Source organism: Rattus norvegicus, chromosome 3 (assembly GCF_036323735.1).
Source record: "Rattus norvegicus strain BN/NHsdMcwi chromosome 3, GRCr8, whole genome shotgun sequence".
Classification (NCBI taxonomy): Eukaryota; Metazoa; Chordata; class Mammalia; order Rodentia; family Muridae; genus Rattus; species Rattus norvegicus.
In genome coordinates, this window is record NC_086021.1 from 69,115,234 (window position 1) to 69,129,633 (window position 14,400).

Consider the following 14,400-nt stretch of genomic DNA (forward strand, 5'->3'; position numbering starts at 1 on the left):
CCCAAATTAATTGAAAACTGAAGTTTTAGAACTCAGTACCAGTTTAGCAGTGAAATCCATTTTATGAAAGAGCTTAAGCAAGTTTGCAAATATATGTGAGTGAATGGAAGCTGTCCTGACTTAAATCAATGCTACCACAACTTCTACCCACAGGGGCTGCCAGGCGTAAAAGCTAACACACGGACCCTATGTTAGCTGGGAACGGCATAGTCAAATTCCCTCCTTATAGATGAGGAAACAGGATCTAAATGACACATCCTTTTTTACCCCCCCCCCCTTTTCTAGAACAAGTACCTGTACCTAATATTCCTCAGATGTTGTTCCTTAATAGAGAAACTGGTGCAAACAGAAGAACATAATCATCCAACCAGGGCATCCAACCAGAGGGAAGAAATACAACATACTCAAAGTTTTGGTTACATGCACTACTAGAAATTTAAATTGATCAGAGAAAATGGGCACAGGCTGGGAATTCATCAAAGAGTGAATTCTGACAGGGCGTAGAACACACATTTGAGTAATTTTCCAGAGAAAACGATAAAAATCATTTTTTTTTCTGCTGGCTTATAAGAACTCTGTAGAAAATTCTAGAATGACTGCCATGAACAAAAGGGCTTGAAACCAATCCAGGAATACTCTTTTTTTTCTCTTCAAAGGGAAATTCTAACCAGTCCAGCCAGGAAATGTGGCTTTGAAAGAGGAAGGCAAATGTGAGTTGGCATGCACTGGATTGGATGCTTCCCAAGTGTTTTTCCCATGAAGCTGCAGTTTGGCCTTGCTTTTAGAGGCTCGTTAAATGACTGAGACAGGGAATACTCAGAGACCTCGAGAAAAAAAATTTGGCAGACACCAAATTATTTAATCCACTTAAAAAAAACTTGTAATCTTTTGCTTTAATAAAATAAAGGTCCGAAAAAGGAATGTAAGAATATTTTAAAGGGAAAGGAATTTTATGGATATAAAAACACCATTTGGCTGCTCACTAGGCAAAAGAACATCTTTCCTACTGAATAAAAGTTCAAATTTCATAGATTTGGGTCTTTGATCATCATGCCTTCTTGATTACTATCAACAGCAGTATAATACTTCACGGGCTCTATAGGGCAGTTGAATAAATGATTTGTAAAGGTCTTAATAGAACCAAACAAACTACTTTAATGGCTACACGTGTAGGCCTTAAAGAACAAGCAGATGATTTATGCATCAACATTTGCTGTTTCTAAAGGGAAGATTTTAGAAGAAACCGGAAACCAGTATTCTTCCTACAGTGTGACTGAGTAGAACTGGAAGGTCACGAAATAGCATTCATTCATGTTTTCATTCAACAAATATTTGCCAAGCACCTATACGAATAAGGCTTTAGATCAAGGGCTGGGACGACAGGGCTTCTTGTGTTCTGGTGAAAGTGAAGAGACCGCACCGGCAGGAACAAAGGGCACAATTTACTATATGACTTTGGAAGTGTCACTTAGCCTTTACGCAGCCTTCCTTGTGTAGTGAGAAGACTGGTCACCAGTGGTTCCCAAAGCTCCATCTTGTTTCTTGCACTGACAGTGCTCATCTCTGTGGTGATGATATATAGGGACCCTCCTGATATGTAAAGAAACTAGAATGGATACGCTGGTAGGATGGGCTGAGGAGAAGGGAGACTGGATATGATTTTTGTTCAGTGCCTTTCTTCCCAGCCCACACCCAAATCCCACTCTGAAGCATCACAGGAGCACAGGAAAGTAACCTTAAAGCAAATCAGCCATCCTGCCCAAGGGTTCAATTCTCTCTTCACTAGAATATTTGCAATGGAAAACATAAACATTCCAAAGGCCTGTTGTTTAAACAAACTCTGAGCATGAAGAAATCCTGGATTCAGTGTTGCAAGCCAACACAACTTCTAAATGAAACAAAAAAAAAAAAAAAAACAAAAACAAAAACAAAAAGAAACAAATTAAGAAGTATTTCCTAATACAGCTTGGGGGGGTATAAAATAGAAAGTTTAGCCTGACATCATTCAGCTCACTAGCATTACTAAAGAGTTCACTTAAAGGGGCCAGAGAAGAATTCCTAGAGCTGGGAAGGATTAAGCAAAATGTGTAGATCCAATTGAGACACACAGACAGGAGCAGGAATTCGAACTCGAGCTAGGTGGTACCTAGACTTGTATGTGGGGCTCTAAAAGATACTGTTAAATGCTGCCTCCTCCCCCTCCCCACTCTAAATTAATCAGCTAGAGGGGTAGGCTGGATGTTGGGATATTTAAAGCTCCCTGGGTGATTCTAATGTTAGCCAAGGTTGAGAAGCACTGACTAAGAAGGGCAGAGAGTTATGGCAGGCCTGAAGACTATGCTTTAATGAACTATCTTCAGCCTTTTTTTTTATGGTCTAGCTAATTTTTTTATTAAAGCGGTTTTTGCAACTTCTTACCCTTACATTAAAACTGAGCATATAATGGCAGGGTTATAGGATACCTTTTTTTCTCTCTCCTGTATTATCCTGTCAACATATCTCTATGGGATTTCCAAGGTACCAAACAGTCTGTTTTCCCAATGATAAAGATCGGTGACAAAATGCTCACTAACAAAGGCCATGCGTGTTACGTGTGTTATGAATGCTGTCACTGACAAGAGCTTTCCTTCATAAGAGATAACTGTTACGGGATCGTAATGTATATATGTCCAAACACTGTCCTTCACACACACAATACAAACCTGTAAATCACAAATTATTCAGACATCCTTATCTGGAAACCCACGTGATCTCTGCAAGTGCCATCTCTAAAGTCGAAAGACTAGCATTTGTTCTCTTCGCTAAAGGCAGCAATGGTAAGCTAGACAAACCTTACATCCCTAAAGTACCAACCATTTACCTGGCCTCTCTGAGATTTTAAAACCCTTGTGTAGGCGGTGTCCATCTCGGTAAGACTGTGTCATTGACTCGTGTTACACACTCTGATATTCTTCTACATGAGGAAACAGAATCCAGACATTAGCAACACCTTCAAGCCCCAGGGGTAGAACTGACCAAGAATCTCAGGCCTCCCATTTCCCCATGTGACTGGCTACACTCCCTCTTAAGCCAACCATCTATGTATGATGTTCATGATAGCAGTTTGGTTTCCGAGAGAGGAGTGGGTATTTAATCTACTCAAACCATCTCCTTCTCATCTCTTCCATGGGGCTAGATGATTAAAACTTAAAACTATATCTGTTTTTTCTTAGAGCTATGAAAGTGCTTGTTTTCTATGTCGAACTGCTTTTTAGTTTGTTTGTTATTTTTGGAGACAGTGTCTCACTATATATTCCTTTTAAACTGGCTATGGAGCCCATGTCAGCCTTGAACTCCTGATCCTCCAACCTCAGCTCCTGAGCCCTGGGAGTATAGAGTCCCATCAGACTAGCATGAGCTGTAAGGGGAAGGCAGAGTCACGTGACACACTTAAAGCATTTCCTCTCCTCAAACACCTAGTGGTATCATTTCCTTAATCATAGCCTATAATATGTTGTTCCTTGCTATTTTCAGTTTTAATCTAATTTGTTAGGCTTTTAACTTAAGAGTTAGAAATATTTTACAAATTAACATATAATCTTTATCCCATTCTCTCGTAGTAAATAAAAGGCCATTCTATTTTCTAAATGGAAAACAGCTTTGCAAATAAAGAAATTCTGTCGCTATGTCTTTATAAGTTGTTTTTTTTCTGGTTTCTGACCCAGTTACCTAGTTTATTTAATTACCTCCCAGAATGAAGTATTTGAAATCAGTCTCTTACTTTGAGGGCAGCAACGTCACCTGCATGAGTTTGGCCGTGTCCCTGTATGTCTTAGGCACCCTAAAATCATCATAGGTCTCACAGTGACATGATCTGCGTAGAGTTTCCAGCCTAGCGCTTCCTCCCTCAACGGGAACCTGCAATTTTAGATAAAAGCCATCACGCCAACTTTCACTCTTCTTAAGTGGGAAGATGAGCTTACCTTCTGCTACGTCAACATTAAAGATCTAACACTATCATTTTCTGGAGTACTGTGATGACTTTCATTTGTGTATCTGAGTGCTTCACTTAGGGTCCCCCAAGACATAAAATACAGTGGTATTATTAGAAGGTTATCCAGAAAGACGATCTAGGGTAGACACACAGCTTGGGCTTTCATTGACTTCACTTTCCCAGGTGTCCAAACCTATATCAGGTAATCATTTGTTAGTAGTGGCAGCAATGCACTCTTTTAAAGCACAGCTTTTTAAAAAGAAAAAAATCAATGAGATAATCAAATAAGAGGAGTCACCAAGTTTGTGCTTCTCAGGCCCAGTTTTAAGTCTCATTCCAGCCTCTCAGTCAAGGAACCCAAGGAAACTATGCGCCTAGTGCATGGACAGTTACCGAGCAATGGTGACACTGTTTTACTGATAGGCGTTCTACAAGCCAGCTCTAAAGACCAGAACAGATGTCTTCAAATAGAAAAAGATATTCATCTTTTCGACAATGCCCTGTCTTATTCTGTCATAAATAAATGGAGGAAAAACATTTCAAATTACCTCTCCTCGTGATAATTTTATCCGAGACAAAGTTCCTGCCACAAAACAAAGGGTGAAGCATTTCTAGTTGAGATGTAATTGCCATAATGCTGATTAAATGCACACTTGGAGCAGGGAAAAGCTTTCCTGTGGCATGGCGGAGTCTTTCTAGTGCTATTTAAAAACACTTCAAGTACAATCTTCTGAAAGTGGCACTTTCACAAGCAGTACAACAGCAGACCTGAAGTTTCAGTGCCTTGGAAAGCAGTTGGATCTGTAACGACATGAGAGTTGGCAGACCGACTTACACACACTACCACATTTCCCAAGCTCTTCCAGCTACGGACTACAGAGAGAGCTGGGTGTCTCAGCTTGTCTCTGAGACTAACTACAGATTTCATTTAGTTCTCATCAGATCTCCCCTGCCAGACTTGGTCTAAATAAACTGATAGTCCTAAACTAGTCCTTTATATACTGTCATGTTGTATCTGATATGTGTGTGTGTGTGCATGTGTGTGTATAAATAGATTTATGTATGTATGTTTTGTGTATATGCATATATAAAGTAGGAATGTGTAGATAATCATATACACATGTATGTTTATTTGTATGTATATACAAATATGTATTTTGTTAGATACACACACACACACACACACAAAGATAAATAATCTAAACTATTTCTAAGCAGGAGGTCTGAATGTGCTTTGAATGTCAAGGCTGTTTGGACTGCTTATTATAATTAATATCATCAACTACTGCTTGAGTTTATATTTCAAGTAACAATGTTCATCTTCCTATCACCAGAATGATAAAAGAAGTTTAGAAACAGGCTTTTCACAGAGATTTGGAAGGCTTACGATAAACAAGAAACAGATCGGCACTCGAAACCCTATACCTGCCAGATTCCATCACATCTTCTCCTCTCCCCCGGGTATGACTCTGAAAGAGTAGTAGGTAGCCATTTTCAACTAGAGGGGAGCTTACCTAGCAAGATGAACTTTCTCCACAGCGGGTATGCAAAGACGACAGCAAGCGAGCTGTGTGAGCCGTGTACTAGCTCAGCTAGGGAAGAAAGTACTGTCAATTGACACATGCCTTTGACCCTCTGAAAAGAGCTAGGTCACCTGACCCCCAAGCCTCATACACAGCTTAGTAAACTGTATTGCTCCCCGAAGAATAATTTATCATTTCCTCTTCAAAGTGCTAGCCTTCACTCCATAACGCAGTGATGGAGATGGGTGAACTGACTTTATTTCACAGTGATATACTGAAAATAAAAAATTAAAAAAAAAATAAGAGTCAAGAACCTAATCACCAAAGCAATTAATAGCCTTATCATTTCCACTGTTAAGTAGTCATGTGCCTGAAGAATAGCATGCTATGAACTAGGATTGACACACAAACTTAAAACTTAGATTTGTAGCTTTAGTCTAGTAATCTAATTTGGTGGTGATTGTGTTTTTAAAAGTACAATGGTAAGTGAATAATGCCAAGTAGGTTTAAATAATAATGGAAGTCCTTACAGATTTGAAGTTAGAAGGATTATATTACTCATGTCCACACACAGGGAGCCTACAACTGCCTGCAAGTCTAGTTCCAGGGGTATCTGATGTCCTCATGGACACCCGCATACCTACCCTACCACAAAGACCCAGTCTCACACACACACACACACACACACACACAATACACACACACACTACACACACACAATACACACACAATGCATACACACAATGCACACACACAATACACACATAATACACACACAATGCACACACACAATACACACACAATGCACACACACAATACACATACACACACAATATACACACATAATACACACACAATGCACACACAATACACACGCACACACACACAAAGAAAAATAATACTAATAACTTTTTCTTTTAAAATTTATCATCCATAACAAAGATGTGACAATTTAGCCTATAAATGCTTTAGAAGGCTTTAGTAAATCTGCAAAATATACCAACTATATTTCACACACAGAAAAATCCAGTTTGAATAAATCCCTTAGGTTATGTGTTGCCCTTTTTGCAGTAATTTCTAAAACTAATATTGCTTGGGAAATATTTGAGCAAAAACTCTGTAGAGAAGGGAAATTGTCATCAAGATGTCTTAGCAAGTAAAGGCGCTTGCTGCCAAGCTTAACGACCTGAGTTTGATCCCCAGGACCAGCATAGGAGAGAGAGGATTCCTGCGTGTTTCTTCTACTTCCACACACAGGAGCCATAGGTGTGTACATTAAATAAATAAAATAATGAAAAGCTTCAAAACTAATCTTAAAAAGAGATAAAAGAAAAGCATATGACACCAACTTTCAGTGAAGAAAGTTTCACAGTCTAAAACAAGGTCTTCATGGTTGCACATACTCTAAACGATACTAAATGTAAAAGAGGCAGGAGCTGAACCCTTAATGGGATACTCTCTGAGCCTCACTAAAACCTCTAAGAACTTATGACTAGGACACAGTCCTAGGTTATAAAGAGACAAATAAAATGAAAAGATAATCAGTTGGAGAGCTCAACTTAATGTTACAGCGAAGCTGAAGAAGAAAGAGTAACATCGAGGGTCAAGAAATAAAATACCCTGAGACACACAAGACTCCAGGACAAGCCTTGCTGTGTGCCTTGGAGAATAAAGAGTATTTATAATGCATGAACGCTCATGTGCAAACTCTGCCCATGAGAACAGTAAAGTCAATCTTGGTAAAATGTTAAGTAATCTATAGCTGTTGCCATCTCATAAGCAAAGGGTAATTTGTCCTTAACAGTGAAAGTTGGAAGGTGCCATCAGCAAGACGTGCGCAAGTGGAACATGCTAAAGACGGACATGCTAAAGATGGTGGCCGGAAGGGAACCAGGCAGTCAGAGCGATCAGCTTTGGAATTTGCTTCCAATCAAAAGACAGGAGGGCACTGGGAAGTGTCTTATCTATATTTCTAAGAAAGGAACAATAAGGCCAAAACTATTATCATTCGTATACAGAATCAGAGAAAGCATGTGGCCCAACAAAAGGATGCAACCCCATGGCCCATCCATCAAGTCATTCAAACACAACCCAGCGGAGACAGGACTTTTACTGCAAGTTTCATAGTGATGTGTCCTTTCATGATTTATTCCATAGGTACCACAAACGTGTCTTGACCTGTATACCGTTTGAATTCCCATGTCTATATAACTTGTCAGTACTGTATCTGTGCCTGCTTTTAGGCTTGATTCATGTATAGGCGGGCCTTAAACAAATCAAGTGGCGTTTATTTTAATATTTAAAAAGTAAACATATGAGCTATAAGATAGAAAGAATTCAAATGGCATCATAAAATGTAGATTATGAACCTATTTCTAAAGCAACAGACAATTTCAATAGACTCGCGTTCAAGTATTGAGTCACTGAATTACACAAAGCCTTGACCAATATTTATTGCTCCATGTTTTAGAAGCAATTTCCATTTTGATGGGTTGCTTCAACAGCGGTATTCTGAAGCAGTTAGGTAACATAAAAATATAGGATCAAGATTATGTCTGTCAGATGAAAAATACAGCATTTATGCAGCATTATATAATCCATCCGCTGGTTTATGGGCCCAAGGTCCCCCTGGGAGTGCCCCAAACGCACATAACATTCTGCAGGGTTATGGTTTGCACTTGAGACTCTAAATGGGGCAGGAAGTGCTTTCCAAAGCCACAGTGTAACCAGCATATGTCTCACTATTGCAAAAACAAGTATAAAATACTAATAATTTCAATTTGGCACCTAACAATGTCCCCATTTCGAGATGATCCCAACATTAAAATAAATGTGCTTTTTTCCCTGGGAAGTCTGTTCCTCAACTCTGAAGATACAAAGTACATAAATCAGATGACCAAATTGGGCCTATGAAAGAGCAGCTTCCAATGACTCAATGTCAGGGAAGCCTACTGTGGTGCTCCCTGAGGCGGAGGCCTGTATTTCTTAAACACTTCATCTAACTGCCTCCAATAAAGAAAGATCACATGATACTGAATTTTAAAGATAACATCCCGGTGGAGAGAGGTAATGTTGCTAAGAGGAATGGATGTAATTGTAATTCAAAACAAAAGATACAACCTGGATATAAATGGAGTCACAGGTAAGTATAGGGTTATGATTATACATGCACAGGAAAAAGAAGAAAATAAAGTAAAATCAAACTGTGAAATGGAGCAGCAGAAAAAGAAATGTGTAAAATCCTTTGCAGCCGGGAAAGAATGAAAACGAATACCAGTGTGAGAGGAAGCAAGCTTTCTAAACCAGGTAAACAAAAAAAACAAAAAAAAACAAAAAAAAAAAAAAGAGTTTAACGGAATGAAGCCATTGTGAAAATTCCCGATATTTACTGATAGGGATTCCAATTCGGCCTTTAAGCAGTAAAGAGAAACATAAAAGTATATGTGATCGTACTTAAAGAAATGTTTAAAATCTGAATTATCTAATCTAGAGAAGTAAGAGGCAAGCCTGCCTCCAGGAGCATGGTGTGGCCTCTTGGTGGTACTACTCTCTCTTGCCTGACATGTGAGAGGTTGCTGTGAGAGCCCCGGGGATACAAGTTTAAAATAAAAATAATTCCAGTGAAAGATCGGTGTTGCCCAGCAGATGAATATCAAAACTGTGACTCTGTCCTTAGAAGTCATGGAGGTAGGTTAAGTAGTTAAGCATTGTTTTGGTTTATAACAGTCTTTGAGTTTTAGACTGTAACCTCAGTTTAGACGAAGGCAGAGTCTTTCCTTATGCCACGTTAGGAAGCGACTTCCAACTCAAACATTCCCAACAATATGGGGCGCAAATGTTGTACCATAGTGCTTTTTCATTTTCTGTCTAAGGTAAAGATCATGAAGAATAGGGCCATTGGCCACTGGCCAGAGAATTAAGAATATGTTATACTTTGTTGTAAACCAAATGAGGTTCTAGAGGCCCCGAACTGAAGAGGTATTTACAAAACACAGAGTGTACTTTTTGTCAAGTCTTTGATTGTTAAGTTTAAACACTGAATATAATCTACTTTAGAATGAGTTATGGAATGATACGGGAGGGACAGAAGGGGAGAGAAGAAGAGAGAGGGAACCAAGGAACCCAGTCAATACTCTGCCTTAATTTTTCCCAGTTCAACAATCAGCCAATGTTTAATAGTTAGTAAGGAGGAGCTATTTTTAATACATGTTTTTCACTATGTTTAACTGATTTGGTTCCAGACAGCATCTGGGTTTATCTCCCCTAGTTCATGAATGTGGCAGTTTCTTACTCTGTTCTGTGATGCGACCCTCCCGCAAACAGTGAGTGTAGTGTGCTAAAATATGGAGGCCTGCTGATGAATCCACGAATGATAAACCCTGGTAATCAGTGAGGTAGGTATTAACGAGCAGTTACTCAGCTGTTTAATTCAGCCAAATCTATTTGAGTATCACATAGTTCGCTTTACCTGGAAAATAACTCTCTCTTCTTTTCAAGAAGAGAAAATCGACTCGAGAATAAAAAAAAAAGCAAAAAACAGAGTGGAGTTTGTGGAATGAGAGAGACAGAGATAAAAATGAGGGTCTTCCAATTACTAGGACGAACAAAATGTTTTCTCCATTAAAAGACAAATCAACATGCCTTTAAATTTGCTAACAAGGATTCTCTCCGAGAAGTGAACAGAGACCCAGAAGTGAGCTCAGCTTTAAGAATTTTAAACAGTCAATGAAACTCACCTTAAATGTTTGCTTTGTTCTGAGGAGAACATCAGACGGGGAGCACATGCAGCCCAGAGACACTGCTGTGCTTTGACTGCCCCTCAAACACAGAAACCTTTATGGTCCCCACATCAACTAGAATTCCCACACCTTCTCTACTCAGGCAATTATACCAATTTTCTGTTTCAAAACCTACCTCAACAAATATGTAAATATGAGAATAAATAACATGTCCTATTTTGCATTATCACTGGAACTGAAAAAATAAATCCCTGAGATGCCGATGTGAACTGAATTATTTTTGTAGCTTTTACATTGCCCAAGTCAAAAGATTTTACATTGCCTGTTATTTGTTCTGATAGAGGAGCAAACACAGAATTGGATTTTCTAGAAGCATCCGGAATAGTAAGGAGATGCCCTAGTAGAAGATGTTGTTAATCTTCATAGGATATTTATAGCTATGTTCTGGAGTAACGCTGTTAAAAGCATTTAGCTCAATAATACACAGCAACATGCTATTGCATGTATCTTCCTCCAAGATACTAGACGCACCTCAAATGTTAAAATATAGTCTATTTTTACTCATGGTGATGAGGTTAATAACATCTTGTTAATTAAATGAAACAGTCCAAATTCAAAGCCATGAAGCAATTAGGAAAAGATAGAGAAAAACTTCTGTCCATTTACTGCAGCTCACTTTCTACTGCAAATGGTAATTCCTAGAGGTCTCTGAAAGCCTAGGCCTGAGACATAATAGAGGAAACAGACTCCTATTAATGTTGTGTCCTCTGACATCTATTCTGTGAAAATAGAAGGAGAAAGCATTAACTTTCAACACTGGACACGCTGGAGAAAAAAACAAATGAACACATTCTAAACAGCTATGTGGAGCAAGGTGACCCATCCGAGTTTAACAGGGAACCAAGGAGGTAATCAAATGAAACCTACGACCTTTTGCTAGAGACGCTGGAGGAGACAAGAAGACCAACACAGTCTAAGAATCTGTGAGAAGGAGGGAGGAAGGCATGCACGCGTGTGTCCTTCTGCTCGGCATGGATGCGACAGACACAGGTGGTCCCAGCGAGAACTACAGTCCTAGGACAAGGCAGCTCAGTGCCCCATCCTTCCTCTGACATGCCTTTCACATCTCTCCATTACTTCCGTTTAACTAAGATGACTGCAGGCTATTCACAGTATCAGAGCTATGTGAGATGGACAAAATCACCAGATCTCATGCCCCAGAGAAGTGAAAGTAAATCCAACAACTTGTTTTAGCATCTGACCTATGCCACAACTGCTACTTGTTCACCATCCAACCAGTGTATGAAGGCACAAGCTTGTGTGCTAGCACACACGTGTAAGCATTGGCCCGTCTGTCCCTATGGATGCATTCTGTAGGTAAAAAGAGCAGAAGAGCAAAGAGCTAAATCTCGTGGCAGAGCTACAAAAAGCAAGGAGGAAGATAATGTGTAAAAGGACCACAGCAAGTGTCCCATTCTCCCCCATTTCTTCACCACCTAGTGACACATCTCGCGTAGTAGTTGCTCAATAAAAGACAAGCCAGTAGGGAGAGCAATAAGACCTACCTGTTGAAAATGTACACTCAACTCAGGAAGCATCGCAAAACATTAGTTATCAAGGAAGAGCTTCCTGGGTCCTGATGAGCAATCCTTTGAAAGTCCATCATTAAAATGGTCATAACAGTAAAAAATAATAGCCTACCGATACAATCAGGAGATATGAAATAACAACTTCAGTGACGAAAACTAACTGGGGGAGAAAACACAGAACTGATGAAGAATATATACATTTTAAGAAAATGCTGTTAAAAATAAAGAACGATACATCACCAGAGAGGTGTGCTTCCATTTCTAAATAACACATCAGACTGGATACAAACTGATAAGCAACAGGATGGCAGATGATACTGTCAATCAGGATTATTTAAATGCCATCTTAACTAAATGCCACATTACTCTGTATTCCCTTGCTTTCCTGCTGGAACTGTAGACGTAACACAGGTGTCACGGTACCTTTTGTCCCATCATTCCTTTGGAGCTTGCTATGGAGACTTTTTTTTTTCTATCTTGTTCAAGGGCAAAGCTGAAGGACCCAGTGTCTCTTCGCCTCCAACTTATTCTGGGATTCAGATGCATGCTTTGGTTCTGCAAATATTTGGTATCTCAAGGGTTAATGCTTTTTGCTATGTTTCTCCCCTACTATTGGAAAAATATGCGTCATCCTCCAGGCAGCATACACATTTACTAGAGACAACAGATACTCAATACTTGTGTTAACTTGAAATTGACAGGGTTTTGTTTTCATTTGGGGGGTTTTGTTGCTTTGGCATTTGTTTGTTTGTTTGTTTGTTTGTTTGTTTACAAAGTATAGGGACAGTAAGTGCTCACATGAATATATTCTATGAAATTGAACATACAGTTAAATCATTTGGGGAAATGCTGTATAGTGCAATCTCTCTTTCATAATTCGGAATGGACATTATCATTACAAACTCTAAAGACCCTCTGTAAAGCACCCCAGTTAATATTAACCCACACCTACTAGCCTATGGAATTCTCTCTGGAAGAAAGAGAGAACATGGAGGAGGGAGATGAGAGTGAGTGAAAAGATAGCCAGTTTCTCATAAGATTTTACTGATGAAACTGTTCTACCTGGGAACTAGAGGGCTATGAAGTACCAACTTGCTCCCTCCCTTTAGATGTCAAAGTTCAGTTTAGCAAAACTATTTAGCAATGTTTACGCAGCTATCAACTGTACACAAAGGGAAAGTGTTAGCCATCCCTTTAGGAGCTGAGTCTTATGGTTCCTTTTCTTCAGCAAATAAAGCCTAGATGTTGCCTTGACCTTTCCCTATAGCTTCTCTAAGTCACCTCCTAATCTTCCTGTGTAATAGTCTAGCTCTTTGTCCTGGATACCAGGCTCCTCCTACCATATAAATGAGTAACTGAGATTTCAACTTCCTCAAGTGTCATTTCTTCTTAACAATAAATTGGGTTTCATTTTCATCCTCTGACCTGAAAGTATTTGCCACTTTAAATATTTTACATAACCCATTCTTCAGCAATGTTCCAGAAACATCTCTAGCTCCTGTGAAATGAGCTTCACTCCTCCTTCTCTCTATCCTCCTCTGGGCAACTCCCTCAGTCTTCATTCTCAATTATCACCGTGTCTAAGAAAACCCATGCTTGATTTTTTTTAGCACTGCAATAACCTTTAATGGCATATAAAACATACTGTTATTTGTATGTATTCCTGAAGAGGAAATTTTTTTTTTGGTTCTTTTTTTCGGAGCTGGGGACCGAACCCAGGGCCTTGCGCTTCCTAGGTAACCTGAAGAGGAATTTTGATCCAGCAACATGGTTACTACACACCTTTAATCCCTAATAAGGAAGGTAAGTAGTGTCTAATTGAGAGGGAGAAATGATGAGTCAGAGAAAGATATGACCCAGTCAGTCAAAGAATAGCAAAGGAAGGAAAGGCTACTTGAGAGTAGAGAGAGAGAGAGAGAGAGAGAGAGAGAGAGAGAGAGAGAATGAATATGCAAGGAGCACACACAAGTTTGCACTTAGCCCTATGAATAACATGTAAAATAACATTATTATCCCAATTTTAGAGATAAGGAACAAGCTAGAGAAGATTCAGAGACTCCCCAGGATTTTAAGATAAACAGAAAACACGTGCCCAAACTAGGTGTTTATTTAAGCCTGTGTTTGTCACGGAACATCATTAGGCACATTTATCCATGATTATTTACATGTCTGTCTCCCATAAAACTGTCTGTAAGCTTTGAGCAGGGAGAACCTCTTGTAAGAAAGACTATCATTTAAGCAAGGGGCCATTTCATTTTAAGATTGAGCAGATGGTAGCTTTCAATGCTCAATGAACATCAGAAAAATAACAATGCAGAAACGGGTTCATTCAACTGAGAATGAGAAGGGCATTTATATGTGTGCATATACTAAAATTCTTAAACTGCAACACCCAGAAAAGAAACCAGTGAGTATCTCATAAATTGTCTGTTAATTAGACATGGCATATCATTAGATTGTACCACCCAAGATAGGTTTGCTGCACCTATGATTTCCTTACTAAGCAACAGACTAGATTTTATCAATCATGAAGGAAAGCCAGGCCTGATGCTAATTATATTACTCTATCTAGCTCC

General features: G+C 39.2%; 1 protein-coding gene across 5 annotated transcripts in view; it reads right to left on the reverse strand.

Annotated features, from left to right (window-relative positions):
- Positions 1 to 14,400, reverse strand: part of Fign (fidgetin, microtubule severing factor) — a 123,231-nt gene that overhangs the window by 69,316 nt on the left and 39,515 nt on the right. Inside the window, exon 1 of one of the 5 annotated variants that reach the window (XM_008761889.4) lies at positions 1 to 14,400. This exon is cut by the window's left edge and continues 13,742 nt beyond it; it is cut by the window's right edge and continues 39,300 nt beyond it. The exons of the other annotated variants lie outside the window; for them this stretch is intronic. The gene's annotated coding sequence lies outside the window, so the exon portion shown is untranslated. 5 annotated transcript variants of the gene reach the window in all.